General features: G+C 41.5%; 1 long non-coding RNA gene across 1 annotated transcript in view; it reads right to left on the reverse strand.

The window, feature by feature from the left end:
* Positions 1-9,831: 9,831 nt before the first annotated feature.
* Positions 9,832-22,967, reverse strand: part of LOC122743590 — a 44,018-nt gene continuing 30,882 nt past the window's right edge. Inside the window, exons 3-5 of the long non-coding RNA XR_006355001.1 lie at positions 13,888-14,059; positions 12,229-12,507; positions 9,832-10,679 (exon numbers count right to left, since the gene is read on the reverse strand). This is a non-coding gene — a long non-coding RNA (uncharacterized LOC122743590). The remainder of the gene's footprint in view (positions 10,680-12,228; positions 12,508-13,887; positions 14,060-22,967) is intronic.

Consider the following 22,967-nt stretch of genomic DNA (forward strand, 5'->3'; position numbering starts at 1 on the left):
TCTTTACTAATTAAAAGAAAAAATTAGAAATAAAGGCTTATTTTAATGGGCAATAAAGCTGGTAAGCATAAGCCAAAATGATTTCAAAGAGACAGCAGTTGCTTAGACAATAAGGGGGAAGTTATTTCAACACAACTTCCACTCAACCCCCATTAACTAAACGCTGGATTTCATTTTCTGTGAGAGACTCAGTACACATTCATCAAGAACGTGTCTAAATAGCAGAGATACCTAAATGGATAGAGAGTTTAATTGTTTTGGCTGTCTTTAAAGACTGAATTGAATTAATGTTATGACAGCTCCGATTGACTGAGAAAGTTGGTTGAATCCAAACACAGAAAATGGAATCAGATGGTCCTGTAGATATTAATCAACTCATTCTCTACAGCTCCAAAAACACTTACCTCATCCTTAAGTCTCAAGCTCAAGGACTGAAAATATATAGATAGACAAATTTATATGAATGTAAGTGTATGAGTATACAATGTATTATTTTGTATGTATATAGTATATGTGATATATACAATTATATGTATATATTCACAAATATGTATACGTGTGTGTATATATACACATATACACACATATATATGTATACTTATCTACATAAGCATTTATTAAATGCCAAGTACTATGTTAGGCATTAGGAGATTCAAAGAAGGACAAAAAAAACAGTCTTTGCTCTCAAGGAGCTCACAGCCTTGAGACAACACATAAAGTATGGCCAAACAAGCTGTAGACAGAATAAATTGGAGATGATTAACAAAAGGAGGGCACTCGAATTCAGGAGAATCAGGAAAAGCTTCCTGTAGAAGGTGGGACTTTAGCTGGGACTCAAAGAAAACCAGGAAGCAGAGATGAGAAGGAAGAGCATTCCAGGCCTGGGGACTGGCTTTGAAACTATTTGTGTTTATACTCTATCGTGTGCGCATGTGTATGCACATAAATGCCCAAGTGTGCACACATGCACACACATACACATTGTGCAGCAATTACATAAGGAACTCTTCAGTCTTGTAAAGTCTTTCCATAGAATGCTTTCTCATTGGCGGTTTCCAATGCACCATCATCCCTGCTCCACAAACAGGGGGACAGGGCTCAGACTTGACAAGAATCATCAGACTAGTGATCAGCAAGGCCCAGGCTCAAAGAATCATACATTTAGAGCTGAAGGGGATCTCACATAGCAATTAGACCAACTGCCTCATTTTATATTTGAGCTACCTCACTCAGACAGGTTCAGGGATGAAGGGTTGTATAGGTATTAAGTGTCTAGGCAGGATTTGAACCCATGTCTTCTGACTCTGAAGCCAACGATCCTGAACCTTGGTCTTCTGACTGTATGTCCTGTATTCTTTCTACCATTGCCAACCACACTGTATTCTGCTATAGATTGTTAACAATTACAGATTAATTTGAATGCACTCACAAATCCCTGGTTTTCAATAGCAAGGCAGAAGGAATCCAAATAAGGAAAGATTACATTTAAGGTTTTGTACTGCAGTGTTACTCCCAATCCCTAAAGCTGTTTCAAGCCAGATGTGACCTCAAAACTGTTAACAAGGAAGATCTATGTTCCAGTCACTTTAATTCAGTGCCTGTGGTGAAGACTCAGCTCATTTCCTGCTGTTTATTAGTTAAAATTGCCTATCCCCATCCTTCCATAAAGGATTTCATTTTACATACTGACCTACTCAGCAAATTCACAATAAAGTGACTCTTAAATATCTCCCAACTTATGCTCTGCAGATTGATTCATTCATTCCACAAATATTTACCAAGCATTCATTATGTTTAAGACCCTGAACTAGGAGATGAGATATAAAGTATTCCTCATTCTTAAGGAACTTAAAGTCTTAAAAGAGGTGTGATACTATTATGTAAAGAGCAGGTAGGTGTTGCAGTGCATAGATCATCAGGGCTGGAGTCAGAAAAACTTGAGTTCAAATCCCATCTTAGATACCTCCTAGCTGTATGACCCTGAGCAAGTTACTTAACCCTGCTTGCCACAATTTCTTCATCTGTAAAATCAGCTGGAGAATCACTCCAGTGCCTTTGCCAAGAAAACTCCAAATGGGGTCACAAAGAGTCAGATATATCTGAAACGACTGAACAACAACAAAATACTATTATATGCACAAAGGAATTCTCACACAAGCCAAGCAGAATATAATGGATCTTTGAGAGAAGTACCAATTGCTTTCCAATTACCATCCATTCAATCCAACATCCATTTAGTAAACGTATACTATGTTCAAGGCACTTTAGTAGGCATAGAAAATACCAAGAGAAATTAACAAAATAATTCTTGCCCTCAGGATACTTCAATTTTACTGGGAGTATATGGTAGGTCTACAGATTAGAGAGAGAGAGAAAGAAAGACAGAGAGAGAGAGAGAGAGAGAGAGAGAGAGAGAGATGTATGGATAGGTGGGTGGGTGGATGGATGCATAATACACATAATTTATACAAACATATATGTGTTTATATGTATACATATATATGTACATAAATATTTATCTGTGGGCCTACTATATATGTACATGTATATATGCATATATAGATGTTTTCATATGTGTGTTTGTATATGTATATACATGTATACATAAACATATATACATACGTAGAGACACATGATAATTTGGGGTTAGAGGAAACACCAGCAACTAGAGATTGGGAAAGGTTTCCCATAGGAGATGGCAGTGAGCTGAAAAGTGAAAAAAGCTGAAGATGCTAAAAGACAAAGATGAAAGGGCATATACATTCTAGGCTTTAATGTAGAGTCTGGTCAACAAGCATTTATTAAGTGCATTTTGTTGTTGAGTTATTTTGGTTGCACATAACTCTTCATGATCCCATTTGGGGTTGTATTGGCAGACGTACTGGAGAGGTTCGCCATTTCCTTCTTCAGCTCATTTGACAGATGAGGAAACTGAGGCAAACAGGGTTAAGTGATTTCCCCAGGATCACACAGTTAGTTAGTGTCTGAGACCAGATTTGAACTCAGGAAGATGAGTCTTCCTGACACCAGGCCCAGTGCTCTGTGCACTATGGTGCCAACTAGTGGCTCCTATTAAGTGGCTATTATGTGCCAACCACTGTGCTCAGCATTGGGGATACAAAGAAAGTCAAACACAGTTCTTGACCTAGGAGTTCACCATCAAATGGGTACCTGGGTACGTGAAGAGAAATTATTGTACAATACCCTGAAACCATCTGCTGGAACTAGATTGTAAAGGTGAGCTGGGAGGAGAGATCACTTATACCCAAGGAGATCAGGAAAGACTTTGTAGAAAGGTGGAATTTAATCTGAACCTGGAGGGATGAGTAGGAATTGTAAACATAGAGGGAAGGAAGGAGGAGCTGCACATTCCAGGTTTACACTGGAGGAGCAAAGCCCTGCAGGTGAGAAATAGAGGAGAATTAAGGGAAGTGGAAAAAGAACAGAACTCCTGAAGGGAGTTCTGGGGGATGAGCCTGGAAAGATGAGTCTCCAGTGGTGGCCAGATTGTGAAAAACCTTGAATATGAGAAAAGGACTGACTGTAGACATTTCATTCATTCATTCATTCATTCATTCATTCATTCATTCATTCACTCACTCACTCACTCATTCATTCAGCAAGTATTCATTAAGCATCTACCATGTACCAGTCACTATAATGTTTTAGACACTGGTGTTCTAGATACAACAAAAAAAGAAATACCACTTGCCATTGAGTAGCTAACACTCTCTTGCAGGGGAATAACATTTGCTAAGCCAATGCAAAACATTTACAAAAGTTACGATAAAGTCATTTCTGTTGGGTGCAGGAGGCTCTAGCGATTAAGGGGATCAGCAAAGGCTTCCCCTAGGAGATGGTACTTGAGCTGAGTCTTTCCAAAAGGAACAGAATTCCAAGAAGTGGAGGTATGGTAGGAAGACAATCCATCCATGCGGCATATAGCCTGTCCTGAGCAAAGACATGAGGCAAATGATGGGATGTTCTGTACAAGGAACATTGAATGGGGCAATTTGGTTGAATGGTTGATGCATGAAGTTCATATCCAATAAGCTGTTACGGTAGAGCTTATTGTGCAAGAGAGCAACACAATCAGACATGTGCTTCAGGAACATCGATTTGGCAGCTTTTTGAAGGGTGGATTGGAGAGGGGAGAGGCTCAAAGAACAGAGATTAATTTGGAGGCTATTGAAATAGTCCCGATGAGAAGTGATTAGGGTGAGGAGGGTAATGACAGCTGATGGAAAAAAGAAAACGAATGGTAGAGATTTTGTGGTGGCATAACTGGTGAGATTTGACAACCAAGTGGTACAATTAAGTGGGTAAAAGAGAGGGAAGAGCTGACCACCATAACTTAGTAGAGAGTAGCATAATTATATTACTTGGAGAAATCAGCAACCCTTTATCACTGGAGGTGTGAGTTGTCTGGGCCTCCTATGTGCTGTGGCTCTCTGAGATTGCAGACATAGGTGCCTAGTGGTAGTGCCCAAAGCAGAAATAGAGAAGTTAGGAAGAGGAGATTGGGTTTTATTATGCGGGGTCTGGGGGGGGGAGAAAAAATATAATGGATGTTGGTCAGGTTGAGTATTAGATACCTCTGGGACAACCTCTTCAGAATGCCAATAGGTAATTGGTGGTACAGGATTGAAGTTCAGGAGAGTCTAGGGTTCTATATATGGACCTGGAAGTTGTCTACATAGAATTGATAGCTGAACTCTTAGAAGCTAATGAAGTCATTGAGAGAAGAGACAGAAAGACAGACAGAGAAGAGTCCAGGATATAAGCCTGAAGTAAATCCAGACACTGACTATGGCTGATGATCCAGCAAAGAAGACTGAGAAAAAACAACCAGACAGGTAAAAGAACCAACACAGAGGATTTCATGAAAATCCAGTGTTCAAGAAGAGCCATTGAGAGGTCCTAATTGAGTATGCCCTCCTCCAGTTGTTGGAAGATGCCAGTCATCTTCAGATCAATGATCCCATGCTTTTTTTCTTTTTTTTTTTTTTTTTTTTTTGGTGAGGCAATTGGGGTTAAGTGACTTGCCCAGGGTCACACAGCTCGTGTTAAGTGTCTGAGGCCAGATTTGAACTCAGGTCCTCCCGAATCCAGGGCCAGTGCTCTATCCACTGTGCCACCTAGCTGCCCCTCCCATGCTTTTTTCAAAGCCCTGTTTTGATCATTGAGAGGGCTACATACCAGGAAAAAATGAAAAACTTTCTCACAATGGAAATAGCTGGGAGCAGTGCTGAGCTGGGCTATCATTCTGTCTTAGTGATCATAATTCTAAAGCTGAAAGAGACCTCAGAGGTTACCAAGTCCAACAACTCCATCTTATAGATAGGAGAATTGAGGTCCAAAGAGGTGACTTACCAAAGTCACACAGGTAAGTAGCAACAGATGATGGCATTATTGTATCCCACAACAGGGAAGGGCCCTCTAGTGTTTGGGATTAAAGCAAAAATGAAGGCAGGTGAAGGTGTCCAGGTTATGATTCACTGAAAACATAAGCCAAAAAGTTGGACCAAGTTGGTACCAAAGTTTCTTTGGAAGGTCAAAATTCAAAAGGCTGAAGAAAATGGGAAAAACAGTAGAAAGAATGGATACTGGATCAGGAGGTAAGATATAAGGTGGGTATGTCAGAGGGGCTGAGCATTTTTCCGATTCAATCTTTTTTTTGTTAGGGTAGCACCTGGGGCACCCTCCTCTCATGTGTGGTTTCCCAGAAAAGCTACTCCAGGTTCAAGATATCCTGTGGATTCATACCCACTCAAAATTTTATAGCTCACAAGCCCTCACCAATGTGTGTGCTATGACCAGCCAGACAGAGCACATATTATGACAAAAAGGGAAAAAAAAGTATTTAATCTAGAAGCATAGTAAATAAAGCATCATGAAAGACTCCCATTGCCCCCTTTCCCCCATGCACACATGAAATATGATCTCCCACAGGTGTGTGAGTACAGGTATAGGTACCTGTACATGAGAATACCAGCCCAGAAAGCATATGACCAGGCCTAGTAAGGGCTAGACTGCATATAATGGTAATCCAAGTGCCCAGAGCAAATAGTTAAAAGGAACACCTAGGGCCATAGCACATAGGAGGCCCAGACAACTCACACCTCCAGTGATAAAGGGTTGCTAATTTCTCCAAGTAATATAATTATGCTACTCTCTCCTAAGTTATGGTGGTCAGAAAGCTTCTCTCTCTCTCCCCGCCCCCCCTCCCTCTCCCTCTCCCTCTCCCTCTCCCTCTCCCTCCCTCTCTCTCTCTCTCTCTCTCTCTCTCTCTCTCTCTCTCTCTCTCTCTCTCTCTCTCTCTCTCTCTCTCTCTCTCTCTCTTTCTCTCTGTCTCTCCCTTTCTCAAGCATCTTCTCTGTATGTCTATATTTCTGTCTCTGTCACACACACACTCACACACAGAGGTATACTGAACTCTATTAACACATGGTTATTAGGACACTGAACCATAGCCACCCGTAGCCAGGAAGCCTACAAATGCCGAGTATTCCAGACTAAAACTAAGGGTATCTTGTTGACTCTGTATCTGGTATAGATTTCAAATTTTATATCCCAGACAATATCTGATTGAGGATTAGAAAATTCCTTGTAGCCCTTTAAAAAAAAAAAAAAAAACAAAAACGGGTTGCATCTTCCAAAAAGTACATTTGGGAGACTGCCAAAAAAATTTTTTAAAAAAAAGAAGAAAAAAGGCCCTATGAGAAGGCTGGAACAAAATAGCTTCAGTCCACTTTGATTGGCATGCAAATGAAGTTGAATAAGAACAAAAGCTAAATGAGGAGAGTAAGGTCATTTTCCTTCCACCTTCCTCTTCTGAACTCCTGACTTTATTTTGTATATTTGCCAGTAATAACAACAACCAGAGCAAAGGGAAAAAAAAAAAAGACAAAACATTATTTTGTTTCCTATATTCACTGGCCAGACCCAAATCATGGTCTCGATGCACTGGCCACTAGCATCTCCCCTTCTCCCCAGTCGTCCCTGTTCTTTCCTACCTCAGTCAAGCCAGGAGGTCTGCAAGACAGGAAAGAGACACCTCTTTTGTTGGTTCTTCCTATGCAAGAAAAGGTTAACAATGACAGGAAAAACCAGCCTATTTGAAAAGGCCAAGGAGCCCACCCAAGACTGTGGATGTTCCATTAAAGAGCAGAAAATACCGGGTGGCCTGAAGCTCAAGGTATGTCAGGGGGCGGTAATCTGTTACTAATGAAGGCTTGAGCCTAACACCAGCAAATTGTTTTGGTCAAAGTTTGGCCCCTCAGAGAGATTTTGGGTTGAATTCATTCTTCCCAACTGATATCATAAGGCACCTCCTGGAGAAGGAAGTAAGTCATTTCAAGGTGTTTGGGGATTATTTACAGGGTGTTTTTGTTGTGACTACATTGACCACAGGACCTGGGACTAAGGAAGTGTTTGTGTGTACGTGTGTGTGTGTGTGTGTGATTTTGTTTGCGCACGTGCGTGTTTGTACGTATATGTACATGGGTTGGAACCAGGTTGCTCATTTGGGGGCATTTCAATTTATCTTTACAAGTAGTCTATTGAGGGACTAAACCCTTTGATTCAACAAACATTTATTAGACAACTAGTATTTTGCCAAATGCTAAGTGTATAAAAAGGCAAAAACAAAATAATCCCTGTCTTCTGTGAGTTTGCAGTCCACTGGGGAATACAACCCTCAGACAAATAAGTAATTGGCCAGTTGTTGTCCTTCATTCTCAAAGAGGACCAATAAGTAATTAAAAGATAAATAGAGGAAGGAGAGGACACTGACAAATGAAGGGGTTGGGAAGGTTTGACAGAGAACAGCACCTGGCTGAGCCTCAAAGGCAGCTGGAGAATCTGAGAAGCCTCAGTGAGAAGAGATGGCATTCCAAGTGTGGCAGACAGCCCTTTCTCAGCCCAGTGCCAGGCATGGCAGAAGAAGATGGAACACCAAGTTCAGAGAACAGTTAATGAAGCATTTTGGCTAAAATGGAAAGTGTGAGAAGGTAGATAATGTGAAATGTCTAGAAAGGTATGGGGGAGCCAAACTGGGGAAAGACCTAAATGCCAAACTGACAGACTTGATTTTTATCTAGAGGCAAGAGGGAGCAACAGAGACTTAGGAACAGTGCCTGCTCCTTAGGAAGATTATTTTGGCAGCTGTGCGGAGAATGTATTAGAGAGAGGAGAGGTTGGGAATGCTAACAGTTAGAAGGCTATTTCAATAGTCCCTGTGAAGGGTGATGGATAAGGGCTGGAATTAAGCTACTGAAAATGTTAGTAGGGGCAGCTAGGTGGCACAGTGCATAAAGCACTGGCCCTGGATTCAGGAGGACCTGAGTTCAAATCCAGCCTCAGACACTTGACATTTACTAGCTATGTGACCTTGGGCAAGTCACTTAACCCTCATTGCCCTGCAAAAAAAAAAAATTGAGTAGAGAGAAGGGTACAGATAGGTAAATGAGAAAACATATATAAAGTGATTTGTAAACCTTAAAGTGCTATTAAAATGCTAGTTGTTATTATTATATGGGAGCTATTATTATATTACATGGGAGTCAATGACTGATCAGTAGTTCTAAATTCACTTGAGAGATCATGGTATAGTGTATAAGGCTTTGGACTTGGAGTCAGAAAGACCTGAGTTCAAATCTCACCTCAGATACTTACTAGCTATGCTACCCTGTTCAAGTCACTTTGCATCAAATTCCTCATTAGTAAAATGAGGCATAGGGTAGCTAAGTGGTACAGTGGATAGAGTGCTGAGCCTGGAGTCAGAAAGATTCATCTTCCTGAGTTCAAATATGGCCTCAGACACTGACTAGCTGTGTAATCCTGAGCAAGTCACTTAACCCCATTTGCCTCAGTTTCCTCATCTGTAAATTGGGCTGGAGAAGGAAATGGCAAACTGCTCCAGTACCTCTGCCAAGAAAACCCCAAATGGGGTCATGAAGAGTTGGACATGACTGAAAATGACTGAACAACAACAAAATGAGGAGATTGGATTCAGTAGTGTCTGAGGTCTCTTCCAGCTCTAAATCTATGATACTATGATATGAAAATGATCAGCCTCAAATAGATTAATCAATCAATAAACATTTATTGAGCACCTACTATATGCCAGGTACTGCGCTGTCTTTCCCATATTTAAGATATATTTTTCTCATTTACATATCTATACAGGAAATTGAATGTCAGAGCTAACTTAGATCATTAGATAATACAACATAGCATGCTGGAACTAGAAAGAAAAGATCTACCTATTCTGGTACTGTCACCTCAAAAAGTTGTCATAAATTCTCTCCCCACTTCCACCCTCCCCCCGCCAAAAAAAAACTATTTTGGCAAAGACCAAAAATATCATCAGAGAATACTCATCAGGCTGGAATCCATCAACCATGTTGATTCTTTTTCTTTTAAATGTCATATTCATGTGTCATCTTGTAATCTCGAGGAGACTTCAGGCCTCCAAGGCACAGGCCAAGAATAAGTCATTCATCGTACCTCAATGATCGTCTTTTTTGAGTGTAACGATTGGAATGATGCCACCTGCTGGAGACTTACTGTAGAAGAGTTCCGCCCATGAAGTGAAGGTCTTTGAGGGCAAGACCAGGAGTCTTTTCTTTGGCATCAGGAAGTGATGCTGGCTAGTGGGAGGAGGAAGGAAGAGACTGGCGCTCGGTCTCACTCTCTTTCCTGGGGATGCTGGTGGAGAAGGCAGCTAGAAATGCGCTCTCCCTTTAATAGATAGAGGAATCTAGGCTTTTCTTCTCTCTTTACCAAATTCTTATTCTCCTTAATAAACGCTTATAAGCTAAAGCTTATAATTTATTGGCGACCACTCATTGGATATTTTAGACAGACTAGCTAGAATTTTAGCCCTTAACATGGGTGACACTTTTCTTCAGATCTAGCAGTGAGGGCTGTCCTTCATCATCCCCTCCATACCTGGCCATGGGGCCAAAAGTTCAATCTACCGACCTATGCACTCGATGCCTGAGAGATCTCAATTGGCTCACTTTCCCCTTCTTGGGCTCAGTTCCCTCATCCGTAAAATAAGTTGATTAGACTGGATAATCCTAAGGTCTTTCTCATCCCTGTATTGTATCCTTTCCAGTGCTAATATTCTCTCTAACAAACTAACAAACTCAACACAGTCTATGATTCGAAGAGACTTCCAAATCTTCTTCTACAAGGGAATATTGAGCACCGAAAACCCCCATTATCTGAATGTCAGCTCTGCTCTGGAGCAAGTCTTATGAAAGGAAAGGAAATAAGTACCCTGATAGTCTATAGAAATTGAAAGTGGATCTGTGATTTGTTGGTTTAGGGAAGATTGAAGATTAAAGATTGAAGAAACTCCCTCTACTAATGCATGCTGGTACCAAGCGTTAGTTACCTTGGGCGCTGAGAAGTCAAGAGTCTTGCCTAGAATCACACAGCCTATATAGGTTAGAGGCAGGGTCTGAACCCAGGTCTTCCTAGCTTTAAAACTGGCTCTCTATTCACAATGACATTGCTGCCTCTCAAATGTTTCCTGGGTTTTAGAAATTGCCACCACAGCTGAATGCATCCCTGAAAGCCAGAGCCTCGTGTTCGTCTCCCCACTTGAAAAGAAAAATTTCTAGAAGATTAGAAAATTACACTGTCATTTCCCAGCTTCGTTTGGCCTCCTGCAAAAAAAAAAAAAAGAGTATTTTTCATTCCCCTGCCAGGATATTTTTTTAAATTAAAAAACATTTTCACTCTTGATACTATGGTACCAACCACCAAAAAAACAAATTCAAAAGCTTTCTAAAAGAGTTTAAAAGGAGAACAAATGTGATTTTAGCAATCTCACATCCTCTCACTCAAAATCCTGGGTACTGCTTTATCAACAAACCCATCTTTCTTTCATAGCTAAGAGCTCAGTGTTTGGTTTGGTTTTTAACCTTGTTAAACTACTCAATGAAATCCTAGCATAAAAGGTCTTTAACTTCATCCTGTACTTTGGCTTTGTGATTGAAGGATGCTGCTATTTAAGCCCCATCTGGCTATTGAAAATCTACACTGTTTCCAGAGCTTGATTGGCAGGGCCATTGTCCACTTGGAAATAACCTAGAATGGTAAGTAGCAGTGAGCACCTGAACCCACCTGCATGGGGTGCTGAGTGACAGTTCCAGCCCTATTAAGAAAGAAGGGATCACTAAAGAAGGGACCTGTTGACTTGCACCCACCATGACCATGTTGCAAAAGGGTCAACCAACTAGAGAGAATGTGCAAACCGACATTCCAGACATAATGAAGAGGCTCCCACATCCGTTGTGTAGCCGGTACCCAGCACAGCTCAGTAAAGGCATTTTAGCTAATGGAAAATGGAAATCTCTCAAGCACACCCACAGAGTCTAATTCTGGCCTTCACTGTTCCCTTTTGTTTCAGCTGGGGAAACCGAGAGGAAAGGTGACATTCAAGGTTGTACGGTAATTTACCAGAGAACATCAAGAGCAAACATCTATAAATGCCAGCCAAGTCCCTCTGGAAACTGATTAGAACTATTTGTGTGGTCAGCAGAGATCAGAACTGCATAAAATGGAACCTAGAGACAATATCTGTTCTGTTCCGAGCCACAGAGCCCATGCCAGGGTGCCTTCTGACTTTACAACTTTTTCTTGGCCTATTGGGGTGAAAGAGACTGATTAAAAATGGAGCTGAGAATGCCTGATGAAAAGCCTCCCAGATTGTAGTGAATAGCAGAACTGAGTGTTGGAGCAAATCACCCCTGGCTCAGCATCCTTGCTGGGTGAATGCAACAGGCGAGAAATCCCAGAATTCACATCTGTAGAACAACAGAGCTGTCTGTACATAATTATCATTATTTTTCTAAGTGGCCTCTGGATCCTCCATTTGTCCTTAGCTTGGCTTGGACAAGCAATAGGAAAGAGAAGAAGAAAATGAAAGACTGAACATCGGGGTTTGGACTCAGGGTACATACACTTATGTGCGCACACACCTATATGTGTCTAATGTTCAATAAACTATTAAAAACCCCTCCAAAATGGATGGAAAGAGATTTATCTCTTCCAAACCCATTTTTCCTTCACTGGTGTCTTAGGTAAAAACCGAATAAACCCAGGGCATTGAATTTCACTGGGAGAATCACTGTGTGGTCTGCTATGCTAGCCAGACTTTCCAACCATACATTTATACAGCGGTTACTCAAGTTTGGGTAAAAAAACACTTACCCAATTTCCGAGCAGTCTGTGAATCGTGAAGTCTGTAACAGATACAGAGGAACAGAAGGCATATTTACCAGCAAAGTTAATCTCTGGCCACATGGGAGGGAAGAGAGGGTGAGGCTGACACACTGATGGTGTCATGCTGTGAGTTCCCCTCTTGCCCTTTCAATGGGTGATGCATGAAGGATGGGATCCCTCCCAACCCCCGTGCACGACAAGGAATTTCAGAGAGCACCCGGTTCTCTGCCAGAGGTCGTGGTTCATGGGAGGAAGTTGGAATGTGAGCTGAAAAAAGAAAAATGTCCCTTAATGAGGAATCCACAAGTGCACACATTAATAGCAGTTAATCCAAAGGCTTCTCTAAAGATGTGCTGTCCCTGGCAATCATCTGCATTCCCCCAGGACTATCCATCTACCTGAGGTTAAAAACAGCGCTATCTCCATCAGGTTCTGGTGAAGTCAAGGGACATGAGGAGCTTCCACCGGACCATCAAGGCTAAAACGACTGTGATGTGAGCCCCGAGAGGTAACCTCCTGTGGGCTGGAAACCACACTGGACCATATATCACAAGGTCTGGGGGATGATCCTAACTCTAACAATTCAACTGACAAACATCTATTAAGTATCTAAGCCTCTAGGAAAACAAAGAGAAAAATAGGTTACAGCCCCTGGCCTCAAGTAACTTACATTCACCAGGAAGTCAATTTATTCAGTATATTCTACTAAATGACCTCATGAATGGAGTGCTAAATTTGGAGTTAGAAAGACCTGAGCTCGGGGCAGCTAGGTGGCGCAGTGGATAGAGCACTGGCCCTGGAGTCAGGAGTACCTGGGTTCAAATCCAGTCTCAGACACTTAACACTTACTAGCTGTGTGACCCTGGGCAAGTCACTTAACCCCAATTGCCTCACTAAAAAAAAAAAAGAAAGACCTGAGCTCAAATCCTGATCCTGATACTTACTAGCTGTGTGGCCCTGGGCAAGTCTCTCCCAAGCCTCTGTTATCTCATCTGTAAAATGGAGAAGATGATAATACTGACCTCATGGGGTTTGTTTTGGGGTTATTTTCGTAGATCAAATTTTACATATATGTGTATATATACTTAAACATACATACATGTGTGTATATGTATGTATGTGTGTATATATAAAGCATTCTTCAAGTCTTAAAGTATGACATAAACGCTAGCTATTGTTTTACATAAATAGGTAAGTATTATTATACTTACCAACAAACTACTTAAAGAAAACTTAAGGTAGAGTTTGGTGAACAAATCACTAGTCATGTCACCTTGAGTTTGTTTCCAACTGTATAAAAAGAGGGAGCAGCTAGGTGGCGCAGTGGATAGAGCACCAGCCCTGGATTCAGGAGGACTTGAGTTCAAATCCAGCCTCAGATACTTGACACTTACTAGCTATGTGACCCTGAGCAAGTCACTTAACCCCATTGCCTCAACAAAATTTTAAAAAATAAATTTTCAAAAGAGGGGGTGAAATGTGATCATTTTGAGGGATCATTTCAGCTCTAACATTCAATGATTACAGGTCTGGTATCGGTAAGACCTCTGATCACTAGCTAGGCTATTTTAGTGGCAGCCCAAATGGCCTCTCTGTATCCTGATCTCCTCATCTGTAAAAGGCGGCTGCTAATACTCCCCTACTTACCTCAGGAGGGCCCTGTGGGGAGCGTCAAATGAAATATGTGTGAAAGAATTTTGCAAACACAAAATGCCTTGTGAGCTCAAGTGATATTGTAGTTATTATGATGATCCTCAGAGTGAGCCAAGGACAGAAGCCTCCTGGGTTCCTCTTGCGCTATCCTCAGGTCAGGTCAGCCCTGGTTAAGTAGAGTAAAAATGAGTCAAGAAACCTAAAATCGTCAAATCACTTTTGAATCACGGCATCTAAAACACAGCCATTTTCTAACCAGATAACGGTTGATTACCTCTCTTCCCTCTGAGCCAATCTAACAATTAGTACACTTATACATTTTTAGAATCAAAAAATATTCAACCTGGAAAAAGAAGTTCTTAGAACATGAAATGTCTGAGCTGGACAAGACCTTAAAATATAGTGTTAAAACTAGAGAGGAGGGGCAGCTAGATGGTGCAGTGGATAGAGCACCGGCCCTGGAGTCAGGAGTACCTGAGTTCAAATCCGGCCTCAGACACTTAACACTTACTAGCTGTGTGACCTTAGGCAAGTCACTTGACCCCAATTGCCTCACTAAAAAAAAAAAAACTAGAGAGGAATTTAACAGTTCATTCTAGTCCAACTTCCTCATTTTATAACTAAGGATGTTTTCACAATATGGCAACTCAGGTGAGGGTCATGCACTCCATAGGAAAGGAGGCCCAGATGATGTGCTTCTCATCTCCGAGGTCACAATCAGGGAATCAGTCAATCTATAAAGACAGGGCATAGAGGTTTCCAAAAGTCTGCAGAAAAACGTGAGCATAAGACACAGACAGCCTTCTGCAGAAATCTCCAGATCATAAAAAGGCCCCCAAAGCCAGAGGCTGGGTTATTATTATTATTATTATTAATTATTATTATTATTACTATTACAAGCACCTGCAATTGTAGGCATTAAGGGAAATAGACAGAGGTGACAAAGTAGATAGAACTCTAGACTGAGAGTCAGAAGTATTCAGCTTCTTAAATCTTCTTTGACACTTCTCAGTGTGTGATGTACACAAGTCACATGACCTGTCTGCCTTAGTTTCCTCATCTGTAAAATGGGGATAATAATAGCACCTCTCTCTCAAAGTTGTTGTGAAGATCAAATGAGATATTTGTAAAGTTCTTCGCAAACCTCAAACAGCTGTATAAATGCTAGCAATTATTGTTGTTGTGCATATTATTGTATATATATATAAATATGTATAAATATAGTATGTGCATATATCATATTGTGTATATGTCATTATTGTATATATTGTTTTATATCTTATTGGATATACTGTTGTTTTATATATTATTATTGGATATACTGTTGTTTTATATGTTATTATTGCATATACGTATGTATATTATTATTGCATATATTGTTGTTGTTATAGCATCGAAGGTGGGTTCCCTGATTTGTTTCACGGTACAATTTTGTAAGGGAGCTAAGTCCTAAACACAAATAACAATAAGGAAAAAAAAAAGATGATGGCAAGCCTAAACATGTATTTGATTGGGCTACAAGCTGGGCACAAGCCTACCTTATTAAAAGCTGTATTTCCCATGAGCCTCTCTCCTTGAACCCCAAGAGACAGGCCCCAATTGCAGGTAGACCAAGACTTCAGTTCCTATGAAACACTAAAGAGAGCCAGGTGGAGGAGATATTCATAACATCTGATCACAACCTTTTTACCAGCTGCCCAGACCAAGGTGAGGATACTCCAAAGAGACAAAGATTCTTTTTCCTTTATGGGAAGAGCAGATGCAGAGAAAGGCATTCCAAGCAGAGATTCACATGTGGAAGAAGTGGCTCTTCACCATTGTATTAGAGAAGGAAGTTTCCATGTTGAGAATTCCCAGTGCTGATGAAATCCCAGGTCTGCCCCATCACCCACCCACCCATTCACCCCCCCACACACACACACACACATACACACACACAATATTGTAATCTACACAATGCTATACTGTAACAATACAATATCATATGTCAATATGATGTGATGTGATATGATATATGATATTGTATTGTATTATCATGTCATATCAATAGAATGGAATAGAATAGAATAGGATGGGATGGGATGGGATGGGATGGGATGGGATAGGACAGCACAGGATAGTACAGGACAGAACAGGAACAGAATAGAATAGAATAGAATAGAGCAGAACAGCAATAGAACAGAAGAGAAGAGAAAGAACAGAACAGAACAGAACAGAATAGAATAGAACAGAACAGAACAGAACAGAACAGAACAGAATAGAATAGAATAGAATAGAATAGAATAGAATAGAATAGAATAGAATAGAATAGAATAGAATAGAATAGAATAGAATAGAATAGAATAGAATAGAATAGAATAAGCACCAGATTTGGAGTAAGAGAACCTCCCCAAACTGTGCAATGTTCATGACCCAGAATTCTGAAATCCCCCTCTCCAGGCATAGCTTTTACTTCCTTTTCTCCCTTTGCCTAACACGTCCTAGACCTACTCTTCATTCTCATCAACACCCCCAATCCCTCTAAGCTCCCTTGTTCTCTTGGTCCAACACCACTGCTCTGGATTCCTTTTCCTTCATATTGTCAACTCTACTGTTGATCAGTCCAACCATATGCCATCACCTATTACTGAATAACTTGCAGCCTTTTCCAAGGTCCGTGCCCTGCCAAAAGTATGGGTTAGGTCCACCATCTACCTTCTCCTAAGCTTGTACTACTGAACGAGGGTAGGTCACTTAGTAGGATAAATGGGTTCACCATATATTTATGTGACCTGATGTAGCATGTACTCTAAGGTGTTAATCCCAGATCACACTGTCACTGACCATTTGGGCCACCCAAGCAAGGCTTCTACTTATCCCTTTAGGGATATAGGGGTGGTCCTGAGGGGTTAGGGATGAAGGGGGCATCTTTCTAGTGCTATAGATCACAGGCTACTCCCTCCCAATGTGCTTCCAGATATGATTAATTAATATCAATCAGTCAGTCAGACTTCATTATCTTTTAGAAAGGGATATTTACTAAGGTAATACAGTAAGAATAGTTGGGACAGGTGGAGCCAAGATGGCGGATGAAAGGCTGTGAGTTCCCGAACTCATGACATGATCGCTCCAAAAAACATCCAAATAAGATCATAGGAAAATGCCTGGGGTCATACAGTGGGCGACTGTCTTGGGTCTGAGGCCAGGTTTTGGCTGGGATCCCCCTGGGTCCTGGGGTGATGATTTGTCTACTGTGTCACTTAGATAGATGATCACATCTTTAGGGTTAAATTGAGGGGTGAAGCGAATTCATTGGGGGAGGGGGAAGGGCAGAAGCAAAATCCTACATGAAAATAACAGGAAAAGACTTATGGAGTGGGGGAAGAGATGGGAGAGGAGCAGGGCAGTAAATGAATTTTACACTCATCAGAAAAGGCTCAAAGATCTTAAACTCATCAGAGCTGCCTCTAGGAGGGACTAACAGACACACCTAACTGGGTGGAGTAATCTATTTAATCTGGGCAGTAAATGAGCCTAACACTCATCAAAATTGGCTCAAAGACCTCAATCTCATTAGAATTGGCTCAAGGAGGGAATAATGTACACACTCAACTGGGTGGAGTAATCTCTATAACCCTGCAGGAAAATAGGAGGGGAAAGGGATAAAGAGAGAGGGGCAAAAAAAGGAAGGGCAGAGTGGGGGAGGGGACAGACAGAAAAAAATCCCTTTTGAATAGGGATAGGATGAAAGAAGATGGATAATAGAATAAATATCATGGGGAAGGGAATAGGATGGAAGGGAAACAGTTAACAATAGTAATCATGAAAAAGAGAAAAGAGGGAAAAATTGTACAAAAAATATTTATAGCAACTCTTGGTGGAGGCTAAGAATTGAGAATCAAGGGAATGTCCATCAATTGAGGAATGATGGAAAAAGCTGTTATATGATTGTAGTGGAATGGACTTGTGCTACAGGAAATGACAAACAGGATGATCCCTGAAAAACCTTGAAAGACTAATGAACATCGATGTATAGTGAAGTGAGCAGAGCTGAGAGGACATTGTACGTAGTGACAGCAGTATTGTTCAATGAGTAATTGTGACTTTATTCTCAGCAGTGCAATGATCCAAGACAATCCCAAGGAACTAATGAGGAAGCTTACTATGCACCCCTATAGAACGAACTGATAAAAAGAACACTTGTGGATTGTACATATATAACCTGATTGCGATCTTATAGAGGGGGGAGGAAAGGGAAGGAGGGAGGGGGAAAAATTTAGAACTCTAAATGTTATGAAAATGAATGTTGAAAACTACCCTTACATGTAAATGGAAAATAAAATAAATGTTTGTTGAAAGAAAAATTAATTAATTAATTTAAAAAAAAGAATAGTTGGGACAAAATATCACTCTTCTACAAGCACATAGAGTCTAGGAGAAAGTGGGATCAGAGGAGGGGAGAATGAGGCCAAAGCTGGGATTTCTACCTTCTTAGAGGCAACCTTCTTTTCTCTTCACCACCATTTTCTTGTTGTTGTTGTTATTATTTAGTCATTTCAGTTGTCTCTAACTCTTCATGACCCAATTTGGGGGTTTCTTAGCAAAGATACTGGAATAGTTTACCATTTCATTCCCCAACTCATCTTACAGATGAAGAAACTGAGATAAACAGGGTTAAGTGACTTACCCAGGTCCATACAGCTAGTAAATGTCTGAGGTCAGATTTGAACTCAGGTCTTCCTGAGTCTAGGGTCAGTTCTCTATACACCATAACACCTAGCTCTCACCACTTTGCTTTCTCAACTCCAAACATTTCTCAGGCTCAAAATGGTTTATTATTTTATAGCTAATCCCTAGGATGTGACCAATTAGCCTCAGCCAACCTGAATGCTGTGCAATGTCACCTGTAGTTCATCCAGTGGATCATCAGAGACAAGGACTTGTCATACTCAGTATGCCTTTGATTGATTTGATTCACTTAAGACAAGTTTCCTGAGGCACCCAGACATAGCAGAAGGAGTAATGATGACATAGGACCAAAGGTGAGGACTAAATTCCTTGAACCTTCAGCCTAACTCAAGCAGATCTTTCTCCTGCCCACCCCCAGTGCTGTAGGATCTGCTCCTCTGCACCCCATCAATATGCAGCTCAGCAATGAAGCCACCAACAATTCCCGTAAGTCATCAGGTACAAATGTGGATACATCAGAAAGCCACCGCCACAGCATCCAGGAGCATGTGAAGGTTGGCAGCCAGCAACTTCCAATCCAAGGCAGGCATTCATCCCATTTTGCTCTCCAATGGAAACAAGGCACCCAAACAAAGAAAGGCTCTGAACAGCCGTCTTTTTTTTTTTTTAATTCTTAACTTGATGGAAAATCTTGAAGGCCTTTAATTGAAGAGGAAACCCACGGCTATTAAATATCAAATATCACACAGATTTAAACAATGCCAGTATTATTTTTCCACCCTGATATTAACCTTGTTATTTTACATGGGAAAGATGAGAGAGTTGAAGCAATCACTGTGGATGTCGAGTTTATTTGTGCTCTGGCCCACCCGTGACACCAGAAGGAGGACTGTTTTTTATTTGACATTGTGTAGGTAGATATTCCACACATGTTTGAGACAATGAGCTCCCAAGGGTCAAGGGTCAAAGCTATTTGGTTTGGGACAACATTAAACCCAGGTGCCCCATGAAATTCTCTAAACAATCCAATCCAACCCTACCGATGTTGATTAAATGCTTTGAATACATTCAAGACACCGTGTCAAGTGTTTATATTACAAAGACAAAGTCATCAGACAAATCAAAAAACAGTCCTTACCTTCAAGGAGGTTACATTCTCCTAGGAGGATATAAACTCTACCCAGATGGGTTAAGACATGATGATTTGAGAAAAGGATAGAGAGCAGGAAGGTAGCACTAAAACTTAAGGCAGGTCAGGAAAGGTTTCCCAGGGGAGGTGGCCCCGGAGCTAAGCCTTGAAGAAAGCTCAAGATTTGAATCAGTTTCAAAGTTTTATTGACTCTACTTCCAAAATATTACTTCTATCCATCTCCATTCCACTCACACCGCCACCTCCCTAATACAGGCCGTCATCACTTGTCTAATAGAAAAAATACCATGTTTATTGTCTGAGGGTCTATCGACATGGTGCCTAGGTCATCTAAGAGAAGGTTTTGTCATCTTCTCTGGGCCTCAAATTCCTCATCTATAAAATGAACTCAGTCTAGATGGCATCTAAAGTCTCTTCTAATTCTAAATCCAATGAGCCTGTGGTCCTATAAAATGGCTGAAGACTCCTCAACTCCACAAATACTTTTGACCATGTAATAATATATTCATTAAAAATGTAAGTTTGGGGGCGGCTAGGTGGCGCAGTGGATAGAGCACTGGCCCTGGAGTCAGGAGTACCTGAGTTCAAATCCGGCCTCAGACACTTAACACTTACTAGCTGTGTGACCCTGGGCAAGTCACTTAACCCTCATTGCCCTGCCAAAAAAAAAAATTTAAGTTCAAGGGGCAGCTAGGTGGTGAAGTGGATAAAGCACTGGCCCTGGATTCAGGAGGACTTGAGTTCAAATCCGGCCTCAGACACTTGACACTTGCTAGCTGTGTGACCCTGGGCAAGACACTTAACCCTTATTGCCCCACCAAAAAAAAGAAAGACAGAGAGACAGAGAGTGAAATGTAAGTTCTTGAGGTCAGTGACTATTCACCACTTGTCTCTGTATCCCCAACACTTAACACCATAACTGGCATATAGTAAACACTTAATAAATGCCAATAATTGATTGAATGATGATAATAACTAGGATATACAGGAGATAAAGAGGTTTAGAGACTAGTTGGGAAAGGATGCCTCCTTCAAAAAAGCTCAACAAAAGAGAAAGACCATATAGGCCTGAGTTCTGGTTTCTGTTCTGCCGTTGAGGAAGCGTTTGACCCTGAGAAGCTCTCTTGGTTTCCTCATCTCTGAGATGGAGGCCCAGATGAGCTAAGATGCCTTCCAACTATAAATTAATGAACAGAGAATGTCAGATCTGGAAGGAACCTTGGAACATAGAATATCCATGGGAGGGGGATGGAATGTGATCAGGGGAAGTCTTCAGCAACTTAATAAGTTCCATAAGTAACTTGATGAGACTACAAGGCATACACCTTTGTCTGGATGTATCTGAAGAGGGCCTTCTGTGGAGGTAGGTATGAGTACTGAGCACTTCCTTATTTGTTTTGACTAGGTAAAGGAGGCCATTCTTTACCTCACTTCTTACCTAACCTTAATCACTGAATGGGCATTGCTTCAGGCAAACTGAGACCTGGGAAAGATCTTAGCTTGAAAAAGTCAAAGTCTCCCACTGCATGGGGCCATCTCCAGTCATCCTGATGTATATTTTGCCACTGGACCCAGATGGCTCAGGAGGAGAGAGTGAGGCTGGTGACTTTGCACAGCCCTACCTCACTTAAATCCAATTCAGTACAAGTCATGATACACCCAAATGTCATGGTCCTCTTCGAGAAAGGACAAACAACAACAACAACAGTGCCTCCAAGGTGATCAGTGACCAAGAGACATAGGGCAGAACTGTCATTAAAAAAAAACAATCTTTCCAACATGATCTATAAAAGCAAACTGGCCATAACTTTCTCTTTGGGTTCTAGACCAAAGCATATTAAAGCAGACCTTGATGTATGGAAAGGATTGGGGGGCGGGGTGGAGTAGAGGCTTTCTCTCTCCGTCCCCCCCTCCAAAGCTCATCCTGCAGCAGACAAAGGTGGCTTCTAAAAGAAGCATATGGTGAATTCTATATTTTTGTCAAGGTGTCCAGGACCTGAAACTGCTCTCTCCAAAGTCACCAATGATCTTTTTTTTTCTCCCCGTGGGGCAATGGGGGTTAAGTGACTTGCCCAGGGTCACACAGCTAGTAAGTGTCAAGTGTCTGAGGCTGGCTTTGAACTCAGGTCCTTCTGAATCCAGGGCCAGTGCTTTATCCACTGCGCCACCTAGCTGCCCCACCAATGATCTCTTAATTGTCCAATCCAATGACCTTTTCTCAATCTTCATTCTCCACCCTGTTGACCACCCTCTCCTCCTAGATATTCTCTTCTCTCTAGCGCTTGAGACACCACTTCCTCCTGGATCTCCTATCCATCTGACCCCTCCTTCTCAGTCCTTTCACTGACTCTTGATCCAGGTCACTCCCATTAACAATAGGTGTCCTACAAGGCTCAGTCTTGGACCTTCTTTTCTTCTCTCCCTATCCTAGTCTATGTAGTGACCCCATCATCTCCCTTGGGTTGAATTATCATCTCTATGCTGATGATTCTCTGATCTGCTTCTTCAGCTCTAACCTCTCCACTGACCTCCAGAGTCACATCTCTAATTTCCTTCTAGATATTTCAGATTGGATATCTAATAAACAACTTAGACTAAATATGTCTAAAACAGTACTCAATATTCCCCCCCTAAAACCCAAACCCTCTTCTAAACTTCCCTATCCTCCCAGTCCCCCCAAGCTCACAACCTAGAAATCATCCTGGACTCCTCACTATCTCTCACCCCCATATCTGAGCTGTTGCCAAGGCCTGTTGATCTCACCTCCGTAGCATCTCTCAAATAGGCCCCTTCTCTGCCCCCACCGTAGTGCAGACCCTCATCACCTCAAGCCTGGACTATTGTAATACCCTGCAGGTGGGTCTACCTGCCTCAAGTCTCTCCCCACTCCAATCCATCCTCTGTTCATCCACCAAAGTGATTGTCCTAAAGCATAGGTCTGACCATATCCCTCCTACCCCCCACCCCAGCTCCCTATACCCCAGTGGTTCCCTAACATCTCCAGGATCAAATACAAAATGCTCTCCTTGTCACCCAAAGCCCTTCCTAATCTCGCCTCTCTACCTCCCCGTCCTTCCCCCATACTCAGTGACACTGACCTCCTGGCTGTCTCATGGACAAAACCCACCATTTCTCAGCTCCAGGCACTTTATCCAGCTATTATCCCTGTCTGAAAGGCCCTCTTTCATCATCTCTACCTAATGGCTTCTCTGGAAAAGAAGGTTCTATTATTATCCTATTATTACAGATGAGGATA

Source organism: Dromiciops gliroides, chromosome 2 (assembly GCF_019393635.1).
Source record: "Dromiciops gliroides isolate mDroGli1 chromosome 2, mDroGli1.pri, whole genome shotgun sequence".
Classification (NCBI taxonomy): Eukaryota; Metazoa; Chordata; class Mammalia; order Microbiotheria; family Microbiotheriidae; genus Dromiciops; species Dromiciops gliroides.